Source organism: Neoarius graeffei, chromosome 25 (assembly GCF_027579695.1).
Source record: "Neoarius graeffei isolate fNeoGra1 chromosome 25, fNeoGra1.pri, whole genome shotgun sequence".
Classification (NCBI taxonomy): Eukaryota; Metazoa; Chordata; class Actinopteri; order Siluriformes; family Ariidae; genus Neoarius; species Neoarius graeffei.
This window is the reverse complement of record NC_083593.1, coordinates 23,754,268-23,776,767: the sequence shown is the minus strand read 5'-3', so window position 1 is coordinate 23,776,767 and position 22,500 is coordinate 23,754,268. Positions and strand designations below refer to the sequence as shown.

The 22,500-nt window shown below is 42.3% G+C and overlaps 1 protein-coding gene and 1 long non-coding RNA gene across 5 annotated transcripts in view; one reads left to right on the top strand and one right to left on the bottom strand.

Annotated features, from left to right (window-relative positions):
* Positions 1-22,500, bottom strand: part of uspl1 (ubiquitin specific peptidase like 1) — a 504,778-nt gene that overhangs the window by 83,821 nt on the left and 398,457 nt on the right. The gene's annotated exons all lie outside the window — the stretch shown is intronic.
* Positions 8,173-8,723, top strand: LOC132873198 (uncharacterized). The gene is made up of 2 exons (XR_009651542.1): positions 8,173-8,287; positions 8,632-8,723. It is a non-coding gene; the product is annotated as an uncharacterized LOC132873198 (long non-coding RNA).

The following is a 22,500-nucleotide window of genomic DNA, read 5'->3' as shown; positions in this document are numbered from 1 at the left end:
GTGTTCACTCACTTAAGGATATTCAGAACCCCAGTGTTCACTCACTTAAGGATATTCAGAACCCCAGTGTTCACTCACTTAGGTTTCATTTCTATCCCGGGCTCCAGCCCGACTTTGCACGCTCGTAGCTCGGGCAGGGGAGGTCCCAGCATCCCCAAACTTGACAGCCAGAGTCCTCTGCCCTCCCCCCAAAGAACCAGCGCGGGCAGGGCGCGCTAGCCCCGCGCCTCAGGACGTAATTCGCCCTGAGGCGAGCCGCGGCGCTCCGCTTAGGTTTCGTTTCTATCCCGGGCTCCAGCCCGACTTTGCACGCTCATAGCTCAGGCAGGGGAGGTCCCAGCCGCCCCCAACTTGACAGCCAGAGACCTCTGCCCTCTCCCCAAAGAACGAAATCGCTGAACAAATGTCTCACAGTCTTATGTCCAATGTCTGTAGCAACCTCTTTCTCCAACCATTCCCAGCGGAACTTGTTTTTCACTATTCTGTCGATTTCTTTAACTCAATTTACATCTTTACGCTCGATCACGAAGGCTGCCATCTTTCAACTCTTTGTTTGAAGCGAGCTTACATACAGCTATCTAACAAGCGCGTTCATTGGTTGTTACAGAGCGATGGGCCAATCACGTACCTCGTTTCATCTCAATGACGGAATTACTGAAAATCGGAACGAATAGGATACGAATGCGGATTTTTGAGCAAAAAAAAAAAAAAAATCGGAAATTTTTTTTTCAAATTTTGAGGTGAAAAAAGTGGAATTCCGTGAATTCGCGGAAAAATCACATCCCTGCAGAGTGTAATAATGACCCGACAGCTCAAGAGTGTTCTGCACAAACAAGACTGAACTTTACAACAGCTGCATGCATGTGAAGTGGAAATAAATCGACTAAGGGGAGGGGGGAGCCCTCCCACAACCCACTTTCGGATAAAATTGTTATTGTCCGTTAAACACTTAACCTGTGTGACTCAGTTGTGCCTTTTGAAAAGAAAATAAATAAAAGGGAGAAACTGAACATTAACAGTTTATTGAAATTATTACAAGGGTGATTGTAGTTATTATATAATGATAGTTACAATTGGAATGTGCTGATCATTAGTGTTTGTAATTATTGTACCATCCACTATTAGATCAAATTTAAATAAAATCTTACAACACTGTTTGAAAGACTAGAGTAAGATAGTTATTTTACAAAAACACACTTCAGATAAATGTTTTAACAAGTATCAATGTATAAATGATAGAGTGTAAATAGCTCTGTAACTAGATGCCCTTGGGGTTGTTGAGACATGAAGGGCCAGGAATACCATCTAGCCAACAGTTCAGGTAGGAGTCCTTTGAGAGTAAATGCTTTTGCAGCATTCTGTTCCCAAAAGCTGTTGTCGGGAAAAAATCTTTACACAAAAGGTTATTGCTTTAAATATATAAACTGTTCCATGTCGGGACTCTTCGGGAAAAAGATGGTATATCTCAACATGTAGCTAATGCTAGGCTACAAATCTGCACCGTCATTCCAGTCGTTTTGAGGAATTTTGTACAGATCATAACCGCTAATAAACTAATTTTTGTGTACATCTATCCTTCGGCTCTTTCTGACCAAGATTATCCAAGTAATCCAGTAGTAGAGCTTTCTTTTTTAACTGTAGTTTTCTTCAGATAATAGTAACAGATGTTGGACATCTTCGTTTGGCTTCAGTATATGAACAGTATGTAAACAAAGTTCACTTGTCCTCCAGGTCTAGGGTAGCAACGGTTGCAAACATAAATGTGACATCAATGCAAGGGGTCTATAGTCATTTCACCAATTTTTGGGTCCACCTCTTAATGCCACTAGCACCACCATTGGTTCAGAGTTCAAGGTACACTCATGATTATAACCTTTGAACTGTAACGTAGAAGTGAGGCCATATCTCGATAACAGCTTGGGTTGAGGAACACTTCTTGGGCCAGCATGATATTGGGTTCACGATTTGATTTTCCCACCCATGTATGGCTACCATACACATGCTTTTGTAGCAAACTGAAGTACCAGAAGAAACAGATTGACGAGATAAAGAGGACATCATTGATTGAACTTGCGCTGTTGGAGAGCCTCTCACTTTTCAGATAGCAAAGGCCAGCTGAATTGCTTCAAAGACGCAGTGAGAGGCAAAAGCTAACCCATTGGCAACTAGAGACGAGCTGCACCTGCTTCGTCAGAAACCAGAGGACATGGAGAACCACAAGATTCATTACCTTTTCAGGAGGTGGAAAAATGTGCAGAGGCCCTGTGTTTTTCACTCAAACAATCCCTCGCATACTGGAGATGGATCATGCCAGTGGCACCACCCTCGAGAGAGCTCATAGAGTCGACCCACGCAGGGAGTAGAGCAGCCCACCTCAACGCATCATTGCAAGCTTTATACAATTCCAAGGCATGCATATTCTGCGTTGCGAGGGGTAATACGGTGGAACAAGCATTGTATTAGGATCTTTCCAGGCTTTCCTAAGGATTTGAAAAACAGAAATTACATGACTAAGAAACTTCGCATTAAATTTGCACTTTTATATCCAGCAGTGCTGAGCATCCATCAAACAGAAGCAGGCAGTAGTTTGATGATCCTCAAAAAGCACTGCAATTCATCTCTATTTTGAGGTAGTAATACCAGCTTAATGTGGTTGGAAGACTAACAAGGAACGTAAAAATGCTGATTGCAATTCAGGGTACAGGCCTAATGTTCGTTTTATACTTTAAGATGACTTAGGCCATTGCGTTCTGTACAATTTTCGAGGAAGGGTCAGTACAAGTTGAACTGAGATTTATGAAGTCCTTATGGCAATATAATTTTTTTTCCCTAAACGTGGGTTCATTAAGCAGTATGACTTCTGTGACTGCTAAATGTTTAAAGATGCGTCAATGGTGTGCGCGCACGCTGGAAACTACTAATCCTCGAATGGCTGTGGTTTGCAACTCATGGATTCAATTGAAGCTTCAGTGGATCCATTACTGTTCTTACTTTTTTTTGCCCCTTTTTGAATCTGTTCAGTGCATCAAAATTCCAGATTTTCCCCTTGTTAGCAATGTTTTTTGCTCAACATATTTAGGTTTTATGTCTTAGTAATAAATGATGAATGAGGGCAATGTGGAGAGAGGGGATCTGAAGTTTATTACATGGAATGTGAACGGCTTGAATTAGTCAAAGTTATTTTTTTTTTCTAAAAACAAAAACCTGATGTCTATTCAGGAGAGCCCTCTACTGGATGCCTTGGCAAATAAATTATGCAGGAATGGGATGGATCATGTTTTTACATCAGCTGGTTGCAGTAAGGGCAGAGAAGTGATGAGAATAAAATCAACAAGCATTTACCATTCCAATGTATCAAAATATCTAATGATAATTGCCAGCTCATTATCCTGCTTGCAGACATTCAGGGTCATCAGGTGATATTTGTCAACATATATGCTCCTAATCTGGAGGGTCCTGTCGTCTTTGCTGATCTAGAACATGACCTAAATGAATTGGGCAACATTGCAAATTATGACCATGCCCCAGTGACATTGTGTGTACCTCTGTTTTCTGAATCTGATGGGTCACCCAAATGGAGACTCAAACTCAAGGATGCAGATTTTAGAGACCAAATGAAAATACAAATTGAAAACTTTAAAATTGATAAAATTTACCCACAGCACCCTCCCTGGAAGTAGCTTGGGATGCACTTTAAGCTTGTATTAGAGGATAACACCATCCTTACACAAAAAAAATACAACCCCAAGTGAGAAAAAAGTTGGGACTGTATGGAAAATCTAAACATTTACACAAAAAAGCAGTGATTTCTAAATTTACTTTGAACATTTCTTTGTAGACAATATTAAACCAAGATGTCCTATTTGTCTGGTCAACTTCATTTGTTAATATACGTCCATTCTTGTATTTCAGGCCTGTAACACTTTTGGGAAAAAAAAGTTGAGATGGGGCGATTTCGGGCTAGTAATGAGGTAAAACAAAAGAATAATATTTGAAACAAGTGATATCAACAGCTGATTGTAATCATGATTTGGTACAAAATCGGTATCCAGGAAACGCCTGGTCTCTGAAGAGCAAGGATGGGCTGAGGATCTCTAGTTTCTTATCAAACCTGAGAAAATTAAAAAAAAAAAAAAAAAAAGTACTATTAAAATTTTTTTTTAAATTCTCAAACATATGGATATCATTAAATGATTCAAGGAATCTGGAGGAATTTCAGTGCATAAAGAGCAAGGGCGCAAGACAAAGATGAACACTTGAAAATCTCCAATCACTCAAACAGCACTGCATCAAGAACCATCATTCATCTACAGCTGATAAACCACACAGGTGACAGAGAAGACTTAAAGGTTTTCCAAAGTAAAGTCCTATAATACAGGAGTTAAAGCCAAAAAAGCCAGTTGAAACTTTACTGTGCAAAAAAAAAGCCTTGTTAACCGTGTCCAGACGTGCCATTGACTTCTCTGAGCTCGGAGGGATCTGGGATGGACCATCACACAGTGGAAGCGTATGTTGTGGTCAGACAAATCAGTATTAAATGTCTTTGTGGAAGAAACGAATGCTGTGTGCGCTGGACCAAAGATGAAAAGGACCATCCAGACTGTCACCAGCAAAGAGTCCAAAAGCCAGGGTTTGTGTCAGTGCCCTTGGCAAAGGTAACTTGCACTTCTATGATGAGCAGCATTAATACAAACAAGAACATTGAAGACTTTGGTGCAACATATGCTGCCTTCCAGATGACCTCTTTTCCAGGGATATTTAAACAAAACAATGCAAAACCACATCCTGCACACCTTTCACAGCCATGTCCTTGTAATAAGAGGGTGCCTGTCCCCTCTGTCAAACAGAATGTGTGGCAAATTTTGAAATGAAAAATACGATGACAACCTTGTACTGTTGCACACCTTCAGACCTGTTTGCAGGAAGAATGGGACAAAATACCTGAAACCCTTCATCAGTTGGTGTCCTCAGTCCCTTAACATAGTGTGTTGTGAGAAGGAATGGCAACATAACTTATTGCATTAAGCGATAAATGTTTTAAATGTCCCAACTTATTTTGAAATGTGCTTCAAGAATCGAAATGGAAATGTAAAAACAAAATTAATAAGGTAAAACATGAACTAATGTGCTGTTGTATTGTTTTCAGTGTAATATAGGTCAAATATTATTTAAAATTGAAAATGATTTGCAATTTCAATATACCATTTCAACGTTGTCAGATTTGGGGTTGTAGAATTTTTTCTCTTGAGGGCCAGGCACTGGTATTTTGAGGAAAGAGATAAGGCTGGGAAACTTTTAGCCTGGCAGGTCAAACAAGGAATCTGAGGACAATTTCAGCACTAAGAGACAGAACAGGCTTTCTTACAGTGGTGCTTGAAAGTTTGTGAACCCTTTAGAATTTTCTACATTTCTGCATAAATATGACCGAAAACATCATCAGATTGTCACACAAGTCCTAAAAGTAGATAAAGAGAACCTAGTTAAACAAATTAAAAAAAATTACTACTACTACTTGGTCATTTATTTATTGAGGAAAATGATCCAATATTACATATCTGAGTGGCAAAAGTATGTGAACCTCTAGGATTAGCTGTTAATTTGAAGGTGAAATTAGAGTCAGGTGTTTTCAATCAATGGGATGGCAATCAGGTGCGAGTGGGCACCCTGTTTTATTTACAGAACAGATCTATCAAAGTCTGATCTTCACAACACATTTGTGGAAGTGCATCATGGCACGAACAAAGGAGATTTCTGAGGACCTCAGAAAAAGCATCGTTGATGCTCATCAGGCTGGAAAAGGTTACAAAACCATCTCTAAAGAGTTTGGACTCCACCAGTCCACAGTCAGACAGATTGTGTGCAAATGGAGGAAATTCAAGACCATTGTTACCCTCCCCAGGAGTGGTCGACCAACAAAGATCAAGGCGTGTTATAGTCAGCGAGGTCACAAAGGACCCCAGGGTAACTTCTAAGCAACTGAAGGCCTCCCTCACATTGGCTAATGTTAAATGTTCATGAGTCCACCATCAGGAGAACACTAAACAACAAATGGTGTGCATGGCAGGGTTGCAAAGAGAAAGCCACTGCTCTCCAAAAAGAACATTGCTGCTTGTCTGCAGTTTGCTAAAGATCATGTGGACAAGCCAGAAGGCTATTGGAAAAATGTTTTGTGGATGGATGAGACCAAAATAGAACGTTTTGGCTTAAATGAGAAGCATTATGTTTGGAGAAAGGAAAACACTGCATTCCAGCATAAGAACCTTATCCCATCTGTGAAACATGGTGATGGTAGTATCATGGTTTGGGCCTGTTTTGCTGCATCTGGGCCAGGATGGCTTGACATCATTGATGGCACAATGAATTCTGAATTATACTAGCGAATTCTAAAGGAAAATTTCAGGACATCTGTCCATGAATTGAATCTCGAGAGAGGTGGGTCATGCAGCAAGACAACGACTCTAAGCACACAAGTCATTCGACCAAAGAATGGTTAAAGAAGAATAAAAGTTCATGTTTTAGAAGGGCCAGGTCAAAGTCCTGACCTTAATCCAATTGAAATGTTGTGGAAGGACCTGAAGCGAGCAGTTCACATGAGGAAACCCAGCAACATCCCAGAGTTGAAGCTGTCCTGTACGGCGGAATGGGCTAAAATTCCTCCAAGCTGGTGTGCAGGACTGATCAACAGTTACCAGAAACATTTAGTTGCATTTATTGCTTGGGGGGGGGTCCCCACACCAGATACTGAAAGCAAAGGTTCGCATACTTTTGCCACTCACATATGTAATATTGGATCATTTTCCTCAATAAAGCATAATTTTTTTTGTCTCATTTGTTTAACCGAGTTCTCTTTACTTTTAGGACTTGTGTTAAAATCTCATGTTTTAGGTCATATTTATGCAGAAATATAGAAAATTTGAAAGGGTTCACAAACTTTCAAGCACCACTGTAGGTCAACATAGGACATTAAATGATGCATTTAGAGATTTTTATAACACTCCATCATTCAGAAACCTCAGCTGAGTCCCAAGAGATAGAGACTTAAGAAAATTGGATTTGTCTACTTTACCTTGGGAGCAATATACAATGCTCAAAGCTCCTATAATGAAAAGGAAAAGTTAGCAATACAATTCAATGCCTAATACCAGGGAAAGCACCTGGGCCTGACTGCTTTACAGCCAAAACCATATAAGCATTATTCTAAGAATTTAGTGCCAATACTATTGGACATGTATAAATCACTCACTGGGCTTTTTACCCCCAACGTTACACCAGCCATTGATATTCTTGATTAAGAAATAAAGATGCGGGGCGCTGCTGAGCAAGCATGGAGTAAGACGTGTTTTTGTGTAGCCCTGCAGGAAACTACGATCAAACTATTATTTTCAGAGGTACTGTCTGTAAATTGCAACTCAAGTTTATTTTGTCCTTGTTGTGCATGTGTTAGATAGGCCAGATGTCGACCAAACCTACCAAAACACGGCAAACGACCATATCTGCATCGAAGCTAACAAGTCAGACTGCAGGTGAGCCGAAGGCGTCAGAAGAAAGCACACCAATGTCTTTTGATTTTGAAGGCTTTAAACATGAACTAGTTGGTGTAATGAAGGAGATTCGTGCTGTACTTGAAAGTGAACTGGGATTTTTCAAATCGGAGCTTCTGGCTTTAAAATCTGCAGCCGGTTTCACTTAGTTAGACTATGACTTTAACTTAGACAGCGGGTATAGTCAGGCTTAGCATAGACGTCTAACAAATACTGTTGCACAAAGCAGTTAAGACTCCGACTATCTTAAGTCGTACTATGCTGCAAAGGATTGTGGGTATTTTAAGACTCTTTTCAAAACAAAAAAAATGGCGGACAGTGGTCGTTCAGTGCCATATAGCCACTCAGAAAATCTGGCTATATTAGAGGAATTTAATTCCTACAAAGACGTTTTATTAGGCAAATTCAGCGAAGAATGTAGCAATAAGAAAAAACATGAAGTGTGGGAAAAAAATAACGTCGTCTGTGAATAGCGTTAATCCATCTGCGAGATGTTGCTGCCGTGCAGAAACGGAAACTAAAAGTAACCACCGAAATGGTCATCAATATTTATGGCGACGAGTCGCCCTTATTCTGGGGAGTGAAAGGGGGAAAGGAGAGTGGAGTAACCGGCTTCGCCAGACCCAGCAGCAACTCCCCTAGCAACGTTGAAGCTGAGGCTCCTTCACCCTCGGAGTTGTCATCACCCAGTACCTGCGCGGATGTGACACTACACGAAGAGCCTACCGATCAGGAGGAAATTACAGGTAGAGTCTTGTTTAAGTTATCAACGTTGTCAAGTGGGGTTTTATTGTCATTTCAGCATAAACAGTAGGGGAGATTATGTTCCCACAGCACTGAGCTAAGCTACAGTTACCTTGCGATGGCAAAATAGCTATTCCACTCGGTTGATACCAAGGTCTGTTACTAAATGATGGAACATAGGTTTGACCCATAGACTATACAGTCGTTGGTTTGACCAACATGGATTTAAATTCTGCTACAGTAGGTAGTACACGTAAAGAAAGACGTTTGGAACAAGCTGACCTAAATACTATGTTGTGGTGTGACTACAGTTTCTAATAATGAAAACCTTGGTCTGATTTTTAAGTTTCCTTGATCCCTGAACCGGTTGTGGAGGACTCCCAGACATCTGCCACCACCACCAGAACCACCACCATGGCCATGGTGCTTGACAAGCAATACAACAACCTTCATCTGGAGGAGAAAAAACTCCTTCTGGAGACTGAGGTCTTGCAGCTCCAAAAGGAAAGACTGCAACTTAAATTGAAGAGACTCGCACAGATGGAGGAGTGATGTAGTAATGTGCGTGAGAGTGTGAGAGAGAGAGAGAGAGAGAGAGAGAGAGAGAGAGTGTATGAGAGAGAGATAAGTGATGAGTGATGTAATTATATGCATAAATGAATTGATATATTTATATTATTTATATATATTTATATTATTTATAAGTAATAAAATGAATTAAAGCCGCAAGCGGCCTCGACGGGCCCTCGCGCCAGCGGCCAAGGGGGGCGGGGGCATGCGTCCCCGCGAAATACCCTCCACAGCTTCCTCGGCAAGAGACATTACCACAAGGTAGTGAAGTGAAGGAAAAGCATTATGGAATTATTTACCAAAAACCCGTGTTGGAGCAATTGCGTCGGCCAAAAACAGCGCCCCCCATGGACGAAAATTCCCAAAATGTGGTATACATGACATGGGAGGTAGTAAGAGGGTGGCCGTGAAGTTTGACCAAATTTGAGGAAAGATTGGATTTTTTGCCCAAAAATAGCGCCCCCAGTGGCGAAATATCACAGAAATTGGGTAACATGTCAGAAGCCCAATGAGTGATTTGCTTGTGAAGTATGAGCAGTTTTGAGCAATTAGAAGATTTATGAATTTTTAAGCATGTAAAATTTTGCAGTGAAAATTGATTGACGTATAACTTCTGAACGGTTTATGCTATGTGAAACGTATTTAGAAACTTTTGTCAGCCATGTCTGTAGATCATGTGTATCAATTTTGGTGACATTCCTATGAACGGTCTAGGAGGAGGTGCGCCGTGTTCGTGGCCATGCATTTCGCACAAAAGTGAAATTACCTCACTTCCTGTTGGGCGTGGCTAATGCATTGGCATTACATTTTTGTCCGGCTTAGTGAGATACATATGCGTACCAAATGGCATGCCACTACTACAAACTCCATGGCAACCAGGCACCTTAATGCGGGAGGCCAAAATCACAACGAGTTAGGGGGCGCTATAGAGGCCATGAGGCCCGCCTGGATCTGGGCTTCTGGTTCTCAGTAGCGGTGGCAGTCTAAGAAAAAGGAGCCAAATTTCGTGCGTTGTCGACCATGGCAAGCTCCCCAATAAGGGTCTTGTAAAGAGTTTGCTTGGCAAGTTTGACAGATCAGAAGCTGCAATATCATTTTTGCCATAACCAGCACCCCCAGGGGCGAAAGTGCACAAAATTTGGCGTACATGTCAGGTGAGCTATGTAGAGTTTGCGTATGAAGTTTGATGACAATGGAGTAAATAGAAGATGAGATATAGATTTTTGAAGAATAAATTTTTTGGTTTTTCCCATGTCAGAAGGTGGCGCTATGCTGTACATGAGCGATTGTGAGTTGGAAAAGTAAGTGTCTACAACAGCAACGTACTATCACAAGGTAGTGGTGTGAAGGAAAAGCATTATGGAATTATTTACCAAAAACCCGTTTTGGAGCAATTGCGTCGGCCAAAAACAGCGCCCCCCATGGACGAAAATTTCCAAAATGTGGTATACATGACATGGGAGGTAGGAAGAGGGTGGCCGTGAAGTTTGACCAAAATTGAGGAAAGATTGGAATTGTTGCCCAAAAATAGCGCCCCCAGTGGCGAAATATCACAGAAATTGGGTAACATGTCAGAAGCCCAATGAGTGATTTGCGTGTGAAGTATGAGCAGTTTTGAACAATCAGAAGATTTGTTATGAATTTTTAAGCATGTAAAATTTTGCATCGAAAATTGATTGACATATAACTTCTGAACGGTTTATCCTACGTAAAACGTATTTAGTAACTTTTGTCAGCCATGTCTGTAGATGATCTGTATCAATTTTGGTGACATTCCTATGAACGGTCTAGGAGGAGTTGCGCCGTCTTCGTGGCCATGCATTTCGCACAAAAGTGAAATTACCTCACTTCCTGTTGGGCGTGGCTAATGCATTGGCATTACATTTTTGTCCGGCTTAGTGAGATACATATGCGTACCAAATGGCATGCCACTACTACAAACTACATGGCACCCAGGCACCTTAATGCGGGAGGCCAAAATCACAACGACTTAGGGGGCGCTATAGAGGCCCGGAGCCCCGGCCAAGTTTGGGCTTCTGGTTCTGAGTAGCGGTGGCAATTCTCGGAACTGGTGCCAAATTTCGTGCGTTTTCGCCCATGGCAAGCGCCCCGAAAATGGCCCAACAGCGGAGAAAAATAAAGAAGAAGAAGAAGACGGAAGAAGAAGAAGAAGAAGAAGACGGAAGAAGAAGAAGAATTAAAGCCGCAAGCGGCCTCGACGGGCCCTCGCGCCAGCGGCCAAGGGGGGCGGGGGCATGCGTCCCCGCGAAATACCTTCCACAGCTTCTTCGGCAAGAGACATTACTCCCACAATGGCGACAAAGCACAGAATCGGACACAGAGTACACGGTGCGCTGAGATGTTGTCATGGACAGAAAATTTTATGCCATGGCTTCCCAACCAAATTAATGTATTTACCTCATCAGTCACCAAGCCATAGCTACATAGGATTGTCTTCTGTTAGACATCTATTAGTCTGTATGTAACGCTACAACACTTGCTCCCGACTGCCTACCCATTCCCCACAAGTCATGTGTGTTTACGGCAACCAAAACAACATACTCCTGGTGCCTCATGATTGTAAACACCTGTCCTGCAACTGCTACAGCGCAATGAGCGCCCCCAGTGGTGAAAGTTCACAAAATTTGGTAGACATGTCAAGGAACCTATGAAGAGTTGTTGTGTCAAGTTTGACCAATCAGAAGCCGAGATATAAATTGTTGCCTGAAAACAGCGCCCCCAGTGGCAAAAGTTCACAAAATTTGGCACATATGTCAGGGGAGCTGTTAAAAGTGTGCGTATCAAGTTTGATCAGGATTGAGTAAATAGAAGATGAGATATTGATTTTTGAAGAATAAATTTTTTGGTTTTTCCCATTTCAGTAGGTGGCGCTATGCTGTACATGAGCGATTATGAGTTGGAAAAATAAGTGTCTACAACAGCAACGTACTTTCACAAGGTAGTGGTGTGAAGGAAAAGCATTATGGAATTATTTACCAAAAACCCGTTTTGGAGCAATTGCGTTGGCCAAAAACAGCGCCCCCCATGGACGAAAATTCCCAAAATGTGGTATACATGACATGGGAGGTAGTAAGAGGGTGGCCGTGAAGTTTGACCAAATTTGAGGAAAGATTGGATTTTTTGCCCAAAAATAGCGCCCCCAGTGGCGAAATATCACAGAAATTGGGTAACATGTCAGAAGCCCAATGAGTGATTTGCGTGTGAAGTATGAGCAGTTTTGTGCAATTAGAAGATTTGATATGAATTTTTAAGCATGTAAAATTTTGCATTGATAATTGATTGACGTATAACTTCTGAACGGCTTATGTTACGTGAAAGTTATTTAGTAACTTTTGTCAGCCATGTCTGTAGATGATGTGTATCAATTTTGGACACATTCCTATGAAGGGTCTAGGAGGAGTTGCGCCGTCTTCGTGGCCATGCATTTCGCATAAAAGTGAAATTACCTCACTTCCTGTTGGGCGTGGCTAATGCATTGGCATTACATTTTTGGCCGGCTTACTGAGATACATATGCGTACCAAATGGCATGCCACTACTACAAACTACATGGCAACCAGGCACCTTAATGCGGGAGGCCAAAATCACAATGAGTTAGGGGGCGCTATAGAGGCCCTGAGGCCCGCCTGGATCTGGGCTTCTGGTTCTCAGTAGCGGTGGCAGTCTAAGAAAAAGGAGCCAAATTTCGTGCGTTGTCGACCATGGCAAGCGCCCCAATAAGGGTCTTGTACAGAGTTTGCTTGCCAAGTTTGACAAATCAGCAGCTGCAATATCATTTCCGCCATAACCAGCACCCCCAGGGGCGAAAGTGCACAAAATTTGGCGTACATGTCAGGGGAGCTATGAAGAGTTTGCGTATGAAGTTTGATGACAATTGAGTAAATAGAAGATGAGATATAGATTTTTGAAGAATACATTTTTTGGTTTTTCCCATGTCAGTAGGTGGCGCTATGCTGTACATGAGCGATTATGAGTTGGAAAAATAAGTGACTACAACAGCAACGCACTATCACAAGGTAGTGGTGTGAAGGAAAAGCATTATGGAATTATTTACCAAAAACCCGTTTTGGAGCAATTGCGTCGGCCAAAAACAGCGCCCCCCATGGACGAAAATTCCCAAAATGTGGTATACATGACATGGGAGGTAGTAAGAGGGTGGCCGTGAAGTTTGACCAAATTTGAGGAAAGATTGGATTTTTTGCCCAAAAATAGCGCCCCCAGTGGCAAAATATCACAGAAATTGGGTAACATGTCAGAAGCCCAATGAGTGATTTGCTTGTGAAGTATGAGCAGTTTTGAGCAATTAGAAGATTTGTTATGAATTTTTAAGCATGTAAAATTTTGCTTTGAAAATTGATTGACGTATAACTTCTGAACGGTTTACGCTACGTGAAACGTATTTAGTAACTTTTGTCAGCCATGTCTGTAGATGATGTGTATCAATTTTGGTGACATTCCTATGAACGGTCTAGGAGGAGTTCCGCCGTCTTCGTGGCCATGCATTTCGCACATAAGTGAAATTACCTCACTTCCTGTTGGGCGTGGCTAATGCATTGGCATTACATTTTTGTCCGGCTTAGTGAGATACATATGCGTACCAAATGGCATGCCACTACTACAAACTACATGGCAACCAGGCACCTTAATGCGGGAGACCAAAATCACAACGACTTAGGGGGCGCTATAGAGGCCCTGAGCCCCGGCCAAGTTTGGGCTTCTGGTTCTGAGTAGCGGTGGCAATTCTCGGAACTGGTGCCAAATTTCGTGCGTTTTCGCCCATGGCAAGCACCCCGAAAATGGCCCAACAGCGGAGAAAAATAAAGAAGAAGACGGAAGAAGAATAATTAAAGCCGCAAGCGGCCTCGACGGGCCCTCGCGCCAGCGGCCAAGGGGGGCGTGGGCATGCGTCCCCGCGAAATACCTTCCACAGCTTCTTCGGCAAGAGACATTACTCCCGCAATGGCGACAAAGAACAGAATTGGACACATGGCAACGATAGGGTCTCGCACTGTACGGTGCTCGGGCCCTAATAATAATAGCGCCCTAATAAGGGTCTTGTAAAGAGTTTGCTTGCCAAGTTTGACAAATCAGAAGCTGCAATATCATTTTTGCCATAACCAGCACCCCCAGGGGCGAAAGTGCACAAAATTAGGCGTACATGTCAGGTGAGCTATGAAGAGTTTGCGTATGAAGTTTGATGACAATTGAGTAAATAGAAGATGAGATATAGATTTTTGAAGAATAAAATTTTTGGTTTTTCCCATGTCAGAAGGTGGCGCTATGCTGTACATGAGCGATTATGAGTTGGAAAAATAAGTGTCTACAACAGCAATGCACTATCACAAGGTAGTGGTGTGAAGGAAAAGCATTATGGAATTATTTACCAAAAACCCGTTTTGGAGCAATTGCGTCGGCCAAAAACAGCGCCCCCCATGGACGAAAATTCCCAAAATGTGGTATACATGACATGGGAGGTAGGAAGAGGGTGGCCGTGAAGTTTGACCAAATTTGAGGAAAGACTGGAATTTTTGCCCAAAAATAGCGCCCCCAGTGGCGAAATATCACAGAAAGTGGGTAACATGTCAGAAGCCCAATGAGTGATCTGCGTGTGAAGTATGAGCAGTTTTGAGCAAGTAGAAGATTTGTTATGAATTTTTAAGCATGTAAAATGTTGCATTGAAAATTGATTGACGTATAACTTCTGAAAGGTTTCATGTAGCAGAAACCGATTTAGTAACTTTTGTCAGCCATGTCTGTAGATGATGTGTATCAATTTTGGTGACATTCCTATGAACGGTCTAGGAGGAGTTGCCCCGTCTTCGTGGCCATGCATTTCGCACAAAAGTGAAATGACCTCACTTCCTGTTGGGCGTGGCTAATGCATTGGCATTACATTTTTGTCCGGCTTAGTGAGATACATATGCGTACCAAATGGCATGCCACTACTACAAACTCCATGGCAACCAGGCACCTTAAGGCGGGAGGCCAAAATCACAACGAGTTAGGGGGCGCTATAGAGGCCCTGAGGCCCGCCTGGATCTGGGCTTCTGGTTCTCAGTAGCGGTGGCAGTCTAAGAAAAAGGAGCCAAATTTCGTGCGTTGTCGACCATGGCAAGCGCCCCAAGAAGGGTCTTGTAAAGAGTTTGCTTGCCAAGTTTGACAAATCAGAAGCTGCAATATCATTTTTGCCATAACCAGCACCCCCAGGGGCGAAAGTGCACAAAGTTTGGCGTAGACGTCAGGTGAGCTATGAAGAGTTTGCGTATGAAGTTTGATGACAATTGAGTAAATAGAAGATGAGATATAGATTTTTGAAGAATAAATTTTTTGGTTTTTCCCATGTCAGTAGGTGGCGCTATGCTGTACATGAGCGATTATGAGTTGGAAAAATAAGTGTCTACAACAGCAACGTACTATCACAAGGAAGTGGTGTGAAGGAAAAGCATTATGGAATTATTTACCAAAAACCCGTTTTGGAGCAATTGCGTCGGCCAAAAACAGCGCCCCCCATGGACGAAAATTTCCAAAACATGGTATACATGACATGGGAGGTAGTAAGAGGGTGGCCGTGAAGTTTGACCAAAATTGAGGAAAGATTGGAATTTTTGCCCAAAAATAGCGCCCCCAGTGGCGAAATATCACAGAAATTGGGTAACATGTCAGAAGCCCAATGAGTGATTTGCGTGTGAAGTATGAGCAGTTTTGAGCAATCAGAAGATTTGTTATGAATTTTTAAGCATGTAAAATTTTGCATCGAAAATTGATTGACGTATAACTTCTGAACGGTTAATCCTACGTGAAACGTATTTAGTAACTTTTGTCAGCCATGTCTGTAGATGATGTGTATCAATTTTGGTGACATTCCTATGAACGGTCTAGGAGGAGTTGCGCCGTCTTCGTGGCCATGCATTTCGCACAAAAGTGAAATTACCTCACTTCCTGTTGGGCGTGGCTAATGCATTGGCATTACATTTTTGTCCGGCTTAGTGAGATACATATGCGTACCAAATTGCATGCCACTACTACAAACTATATGGCAACCAGGCACCTTAATGCGGGAGGCCAAAATCACAACGACTTAGGGGGCGCTATGGAGGCCCTGAGCCCCGGCCAAGTTTGGGCTTCTGGTTCTGAGTAGCGGTGGCAATTCTCGGAACTGGCGCCAAATTTCATGCGTTTTCGCCCATGGCAAGCGCCCCGAAAATGGCCCAACAGCGGAGAAAAATAAAGAAGAAGAAGAAGACGGAAGAAGAAGAAGAAGAAGAAGACGGAAGAATAATAATAGTGAACTCTTACAAGAACAATAGGGCCTTCGCCCATAGGGCTCGGGCCCTAATAATAGTGAACTCTTACAAGAACAATAGGGCCTTCGCCCTATCGGGCTCTTACAAGAACAATAGGGCCTTCGCCCTATAGGGCTCGGGCCCTAATAATAGTGAACTCTTACAAGAACAATAGGGCCTTCGCCCATAGGGCTCGGGCCCTAATAAGCTGGCATTACACTGTTTGTTCTTTATTGAATACTTTATAGTTAGATTATAATAGCCTAAATTTGTGTATTACATACTTGCAATGTACTTCACTGCCTTAACATTTCAAGCTTTCTTAGACCCATATTAGACTGGGGGGGGGGGGGGGGGGGGGGGGGGGCGTGTCTTACTTTTTAAGCCTAAAATTAGACTTAAAAAATTAGTCTTAACTTTTGTGAAACTGTCTTACTTGCATTAGACTGGTCTATAAAGAAACTTAAGACCAATCTTAACCCATAGACCAGTCTAAACTACTTTAGTGAAACCGGCTGCTGGTTTTGAAGAATTCAAAAACACTGCTAATTCAGACCTAGCCGAGCTACGTAGCACGCTAGCTGGCGCAGAGCAAAGCTTGTCCACGTGTAGTGATGACAATTACACTACAATGCGAAGTGAAGCACCTGACGGAGTTAACTGATGATCTTCAAAAGAAATGTGACGACGTAGAAGGGAGGTCACGCAGAAATAATGTTAGGATAGTCGGTATACCCGAATCTCCTGGCAGCTGTTCTACATCAGTGGTCTCAGCTTTGCTCAAGGAGGCGTTTAAGCTAGACGAGGCTCCCCTGATCGACCAATCACATCGCTCACTACAGGTAGCTCCAGGAAAAGGGGAACCACCTAGGACTGTCGTAGCGTGCCTTCACTACTTCCAGGACTGCAACGAAATTCTACGCTTAAGCGAGGACGAAACAGAAGATCAAAGTTCGTGACATGACCATCTCGGTCTTCCCGGATTACACTGCGCAAGTGGCCAAAGCACGGGCGGCGTTTTACGGTGTCAAACAGATTCTGAGGGATGCCCCTGGAGTCAAGTTTGGGCTTCTCTTTCCAGCCCGGCTCCGCATTACATTCAACGGGGTTGAGTCTTTCTTTACTGACCCTGACGCTGCCCTGGCGTACGTTACTGAGAACATTGTTCGCCGTCAACATTGACTGTGTTATTCATGGGACTGCAGAGGTGATATCTCTCCCTTTCTCCATTTTTTTAATCTTGAGCTAACTAACCAACAATGACTACTAAACGACAACTTATTAGTTTTTCTTGAGATATAGCCATAGGCCATACTATGGATATAGCCTGTTATTTCTTCTTTATGTTTGGCCTTCATACGTCACTAGGACAATAGAAGTTTGGTGTAGCTGCAATAATCGCAGTCAGGACAAATTTATCGTCTTATTAGCAGCTTATTCTTCTCACTGCATCTTGGTTGATTTGTAAACAAACTACTTATTTCATCATTTCATGTTTTCTATGGTTAAAAGATTGGATGTGACAGCTGGTCATTTTTTGTTTCTTAAAAAAAGAGAGGCAAAATACATCTTTAGGTGATATCAAAGTTTGGAATGTACCTCTGTTCATCATCATTTCTTACTCCCTGCAGACTGCATAGTTTAGCAGTTAAGGTACCTGTAGAGCTATGTGCTTTCACTTTCTAGGGGTTGTTTATGCGATCTCCAGGTTGGGGGGAGGTCGGCATAGGGAAATAGGGTACAATTACTTTTTTTTTTTCTTTCTCTTCTTCGATTTTACACAACACTTTTTTTTTCTTCAATGTATGTGTCTTGTCTGCTCACCACTGGGGCCTTTTAGTACTGAATTTCCCTGAGTGTTCATTTAAAATATGACTTCACAGGCTGTTCGCCCTGCGCCACACACCTCATCAGTTGGAATGTGAAGGGGATGAATCACCCAATCAAACGTACCCGTATTTTCACACATTTAAAATCATTAGGTCCAGATATTATTTTCTTACAGGAGACCCATCTTCTGATTACTGAATGCTCTAAATTACAAAGGGGTTGGATTGATCACATTTTCTGTTCTAACTATGGGGCCAGAGCCAGAGGGGTGGCAATCTTGATTAGGAGGGGGGACGCCCTTTGCTCCGTCGCAGGTTATCACTGATACAAATGGACGATATATCAGTCACAGGAAAACTATTTGGTACTCCCATCATGCTAGCTAATTGGGACAATCCACAATTTTTCTCACAGTTCATAGCCAAGCTACCAGATATCAATTCACATCATCTCATAATGGGAGGAGACTTCAATTGTGTTCTAGACCCGATTTTAGATAGGTCCAGGGCTGGGACACAGGTTGGTGTTTCCAAGTCTGGTGAGGTCCTTCTGTCGTTTTTAAGTCATTACAGGTTATGGGATCCTTGGAGAAGTTCTAATCCAACAACCAGGCAGTACTCTTTTTACTCTCCCGTACACAGGTCTTACTCAAGGATAGATTACTTTCATGTTGATGATAGGTCTCTCTTTTGTCAATCACTCAAAATACCACAGTATTATTATATCAGATCACTGCCCTCTGCAGTTAGATCTTCGAATGCCTAATAGTAGTACTAAACACAGAACACGGCGCTTTGACCCATTGCTACTCAATGACAAGGATTTTACTAATTTCATTAGTAGTCAAATAGATTTCTTTTTTGAAACAAACAATGCCTGATGTGTCTTACAGCACAATTTGGGAGGCATTTAAAGAATATATAAGAGGCCAAATAATCTCCTACACAGCAAACTTGCGATCAGCGCGTAATTTTCAACTTACTGAACTATCAAGGAAAATAAGGGGCCTAGACAGTAGGGCTGCTTCTGATCTTTCTGATTCAAACTTACATAAAGAATGCCTGCTATTAAAATCTGAATATGACTGCTTATCCATCAAAGACACAGAACAACTTCTCTTTAAATCAAAGCAAACATATTATGAACACCGTGACAAAGCAGGTAGACTCCTTGCTCATCAACTACGTCAGAAAACGGCTAAAACCACTATCCCTGAAATTCGCATTGCACCAGATAAAATCACCACTCACCCACAGGCTATTAATGACCAATTTAGAGATTATTACACAGATATTTATACATCAGAGGCAATTGCTGATATTGGGGAGATCCAAGAGTTCTTGGATAAACTTGAAATTCCACAGATAAGTCAGGAAGCACAAGCTTTTATCGATGCCCCTATATCATGCCAAGAAATCACACAAGCTATCGGCTCTTCGAAAAGCGGAAAGGCAGCGGGCCCTGATGGGATATCAGTTGAATTTTATAAAGCCTTTTCCAATAAATTGGCACCCATATTAAGTCGTCTGTATGCAGATATTCTATCTTCGAAGAGAACGCTAGATACCATGAACTAGGCTGTAATAACACTCTTATTAAAGAAGGGAAAGGACCCCCTGGAATGCAGTGCATATCGCCCAATAAGCCTCCTTTGTTATGACTATAAAGTTCTCACAAAAATCTTAGCACGTCGACTGGAAACTTATCTCTGATCTCATTTCCACTGATCAAACAGGTTTCATGCCTGGTAGGCAATCCTTTTTCAAACATGCGGCGTCTTCTCAGCATACTTCATTCCAAACATTCCTCTGATACTCCAAGTTCTACTCTCTAGATGCGGAGAGGGCTTTTGACCGCATCCAGTGGTCATTCCTTTTTGAAGCGCTTGGTAGATTTGGTTTTGGCCTAACTTTTCTTACATGGATGAACATAATTTACAGTACTCCTCAGCCTGCCGTGCGCACTAACTTAATAAACTCTAATTTCTTTACCCTCCAACGCAGGGTGAGGCAGGGCTGCTGTCTATCACCCTTTTTGTTTAATTTAGCAATTGAACCCTTGGCCATAGCTCTCAGAGCTGACAATAGAGTTCCTGGCATTGTGAGGGGGGGCTTCACCCATAAGGTTTCACTCTACACTGACGACCTTCTTTTGTATCTCTCTGATCCCGTAGTTTCTTTACCCTATGTCATGCATCTAAATTATGCTAAAAGGATATCTGGTTATAAGTTGAATTTTTCTAAAAGCATTATTTTTCCTATTAACAGTTTGGCACAAAATCTTGATTATAATGCTTGCCCATTCAGACTGAACAGAGAATCATTTACGTATCTTGGTATTGTGGTCACACACTCCAACAAAAACTTATATGAGGCCAATTTTAAAAGGTTAATTGAAAAAATGAAACTTGATCTGAAGCGGTGGTCTACCTTGCCTATTTCACTAGCAGGCCGTGTTAACACAGTGAAGATGACAGTCCTCCCTCAATTTTTGTACACGTTTCAAATGTTACCATTGTTTCTCCCTTTTACTTTTTTTAAGGATCTGAATTCACATATTTCATCATTTATTTGGCACAACTCTGTCCCAAGAGCAAGGAGGGCTATCCTGGAGATGCCCAAACTAGCAGGCGGACTTGCACTTCCCAACTTTATGTTCCACTACTGGGCAGCCAATCTCTCTAAATTGCCCTATTGGATTACAGCATTCAGAACAGGGCAGAGCGCCACCTGGGTGGCCATGGAAATTGAAATCATGTTCCTCTTCTACACCACTACCTAGCCTTTGCACTTCCTTTTCTAAAAAATCTAACTACTCCCCTTCTAATCTTGTGACAAAACACTCTCAAAATATGGCGTCAATTTAGAAAACATTTTAATCTGGCCCACTCCAGTGGTTTTATGCCCATAACTAATAATATTTTCCCTGCTGCAAAAACAGACTCAGCTTTTCGTTTATGGTACAATAGTGGCAGTGTTTTTCAATGATTTATTTTTGAGTAACACCTTTCCTTCTTTTGGGACTCTACGTAAGAATTTTTCGCTACCCCAGGTCCACTTCTTCAGATACTTACAGGCTCGCAGTTTTGCCAGAGAACATTACCCATTTCCTCACTTACCTGATAATGATTTGCTTGACAGAATTGAGGTTTTTCACCCACGTGACCAAGTCATGTGAGGCTGCCATTTTGGACGTCACGGTTCGAATCAGTTTGAATGCGAGGAAGGCGACAAAGGAAAAACATAAAAGAAAAAGGAGCGAGATGCAGAAAACACCTTCACTATCCAGCGACGTAGGGCATTTACAGGGCAAGCAGAGGGAGAGGTATTTGCAAAAATTGAGGTTAGCAGGCTTAGAGAACGACGTTTACCTGATTCCACCAGGATTGTTCACTGACGTACGGAAGTACACGAAGCTCTCGTCTTTACCTGACTTCGGCCCACATGATCTGTATACCTATGTCGTTAAAAACCCATCGCCATACACAGGTATTGATCTGAAAGCGTATAAGAGTTTGGACGCCTACAAATATTTTGTGTCAGGCTGGGTAACATGCCTACATCAGCGGGTCGTCCCTGGAGCCGGTGGTCGCCATCTTATTACAGCTAAGGTTTGTTCACATTTTCATTTACTTTCGGTCCTCAGGATAAACAAAATGTTATTAAATGTCATTGAAATAACTTCTTAGTCTGTTGAGACATGGCCCGTTATAAATTTGCTGTTACCAGGCAAAGACCAAGAACTGTATTATTAGGGTCGGTGTCTGTGTTGTAGCAGTGTACTAGCAGCTAGCTGTTAGCACTAGCTAATGTCAACAACATAGCTAGTATGTTACTGGAGCAATGTTTACGTTCAGTCATTTGGATGACTGTTAAAACCTTTCAGTCTCAAGTTTTTCCTTTACTGGATTTACTAGTTTACTGTAATTATGATCCGGCAGCTATTTACACCGGATCCAGTGTAAATAGCTGCCGGAGCGCGCTCCGGCTTGCTCCCCCTCAAATTAAGCAGCGTGCTCCAGCTTGCTCCCGGAGCACGCTGCTTAATTTGAGGGGGAGCAAGCCGGAGTGCGCTCCGGCAGCTATTTACACTGGATCCGGTGTCTGTAACACGTTTTTTTTTCCAAGCTGGTTCTCCCCCTCTGTCTGCAGCGTTAGTATGTAGCTTGACCTTCAAAATGGCGGACACCGGGGCGTCACGTGACCCTGTGACGTCAGGTGAAAAACCTCAATACTTGGGCGGGATCCTACTCTTAAGGGCAACATTTCTTTTATGTACAACATTATTTTGAATCTCACTATGCCCTCAACCGAGAAGATTAGATGCACTTGGGAACGGGACCTTGGTGTTCCAATCTCAGCGCTGACCTGGGAAGGTTGCCTGGATTGGATTCATGCTTCATCTTTATGCCTTAGACACAATTTGATTCAGTTTAAGATTCTACACAGGCTTCATTTCTCCAGGGAACGGTTGGCTAACATTTACCCAAACACTGACCCACATTGTTTGAGA